Source organism: Geospiza fortis, unplaced genomic scaffold (assembly GCF_000277835.1).
Source record: "Geospiza fortis unplaced genomic scaffold, GeoFor_1.0 scaffold237, whole genome shotgun sequence".
In the NCBI taxonomy this organism is placed as follows: Eukaryota; Metazoa; Chordata; class Aves; order Passeriformes; family Thraupidae; genus Geospiza; species Geospiza fortis.
This window is the reverse complement of record NW_005054319.1, coordinates 490,232-492,712: the sequence shown is the minus strand read 5'-3', so window position 1 is coordinate 492,712 and position 2,481 is coordinate 490,232.

Here is a 2,481-nt window from a genome sequence, read left to right as displayed (position 1 = left end):
GGGAGGGGGCACCCCCTCCCGCCCTACGCGCCCAGCTCCGCTCCCTCCGTCTCTCCCCTTGCTCTTTTTCCTTAAATTTCTTTTTATTTTCCCTTCCCTCCCCCACCCCCACCTTTTTTTTCTCCATTTTGTTTTGTTTTGGCGTTCCTTCCTGGTTTGGTTTGGTTTGTTTTTCTTGGTTTTTTTTCCATCTTTGCCTTCTCTCCCCTCCCCGGACTGAACGCGACATTCCCGGTGCCCGCGGAGGCGGAGGGGAGCGGGCAGGAGGCAGCGGAGCCGTGTGGGGCTCGCAGCGCCCCACACCGGGGGCGGAATCTGGGGCTGGGGAGGCTCTCTGGAGATGTGGGAGGCAAAGCAAAACAAACCCCCCACCCCCAATGCATCTCCCCCGTTTTGGGGGGCTGCCAGGGTGGGGGGGGTGGGGGACACTCACCCCTTCGCTGCCAACCCAGCTCTTGATTCTGCACCCACAGACTGGGCACAGGCCCTGCTGGACCCCCATCCCCATCTGCTGGGACCCCCAAAATCCCCCTTTCTTCCCCCCACAAATCCCCCTCTGCGTTCCCTATCCTTAGCCGGGGGGTGCTGTGCATCCTTTCCGCCCGCTGTTTCTAACGTGCTTACTACACGTTTTCAGGGTGTTTTTGGAGCTATATTTAAAGCGTGCAGTCAGTGGCTGGATTTAGAAATCCAGGCATAAATCACATTAAAACGCGGACGGCGACGATCCCAACGCGTCGGCAAAGCTTTGCCCTGATTTCATTCCTTCCCCCCCCATCTCAAAAGCAGAACCAAGTCTGACAGCGAGGTCCCATCCCCCCCAAAAAAACCCTGTAGGGACAGAGGTGGGATTTGAAGCAAGGGGGGCCCTGCTGGGGTTTATTCCAATGCATCCATGGCAATTTATTTATCCATGGGGGGGCTTGGATAATTCCAAAGCCTGGGGTCCCTCCCCACCGCAGCCCCTGTGCCTGCAGGGAAGGAGCTGCCATCCCTGGGGAGGGGGCTGTGGAGTGGGGGGGGTCCCAATGAGGAGATCCCCAGGGAAACGGTTTGGGAACTGAGCAAAGAATTTCTGATTAATGACCAGAACAGCTCGGGATTTCGGTTTTCTCCATAAATCCTGGCTGATTATAACCCTCGTGCTCAGCCTGGCAGCAGGCTTTGCATGCAGGGGGGAGCCCAAGCAATGACCCCACCAGGGGCTGGAGCCAGTGCTGGGCAGCAGCTGGGGGCTGCAGCATCCTCACCATCCCAGCCAGAGCAGGGAAGAAGGGAGAGGGGCCAGGGGGTGCACGGGGATGTGGTTGGTGCCCTCCCCCCACTTCACAGCAGTTCTGATCTCTCAGCTCTGGGGTTTGTACAGCCAAATACGTCCCAAACCAGGCTGGTTTCGAGTCCAGATACAGACCGATGGGGTTTTTTCCTTGCCTGGCACAGGAGGGTGGGTATTTATGCACAATCCCACCCTGTTCTCCTGCTCTGCCACCTGTGCACTCACTTCAACCCCAAATCCCGAGCTGGGATCCCCCAGTGCCAGGACCTGCCCCATGCTAGGTGCCCTTTGCTTTCCACGACCTCCACCAAGCCCTTGTACTGGGCTTTTTTCACAGCTAGACTGGCTCTTGGATACATCAGGCTGGATTTATTTTTTTTCCCCTTTTACCCAATAACAAGTTTTTTTCATCCAAGATCAGGGGGAAAAAATAGGCAAGGAGGAGGGCTGACATTCACAACCCATAGAGAGCTTTGAGAAGAGCACCAACCCCAAAGCTGTAATTACTGCCTGCATTTTTTGGCTACGGATCAGCTGCTAAATTGGTTGTAAGGCACGGAAACGGCAGTTGCACCTTTCAGAGGAAGAAATGTGGTTTAGTGGAGAAACGTGCATGGGAAACCTCCCCAAAACTGCAGTCCCCATACAACACCCCACTATTACAGGTTCTGCATTTGGGAGTTTAAAACAACCCTCCATCCAGGTGAGCTGAGCTTGGAATGACGAGACCTTCTGCACCAACAGAGTAAATTGGGGATTTTTCCCTTGATCTGTCAGTTAAATCAAAATTACCCTCCTGGATGCAGGACACGAGCAAAAGAGAGGCAGGAGCATGTGCTATTTTAAGGTTTTATATAAAATAGATACCCTTGGCTCCAGCATTTCTCCCTAGCCCAGCCCACTGGAGCTGCAGGTACTTTCGTATGCATACAAAACATTCTAAAATGGAAAATATTCACAGCTGCTCTCGCTGTTTTGACAGGGGGGAAGGAATCGCGGGGCATGTTAAGGAGATATTAAAAGCTGTGGTTTGAAGCTCCTAAAGCATTTACTCAGCGGGAGAGCCAGAGAAAGAAGTTTAGAAGTTAACTGCATACTTGTGTGCCTTTGCTCTGTCCTTCTTAAAATTCACCTCTCCTATCTGCTTCTAATTTAAACAAGCAGAGCCCTCCAGGAACTGGAAAATCCAGATTTGCAGCATCTCC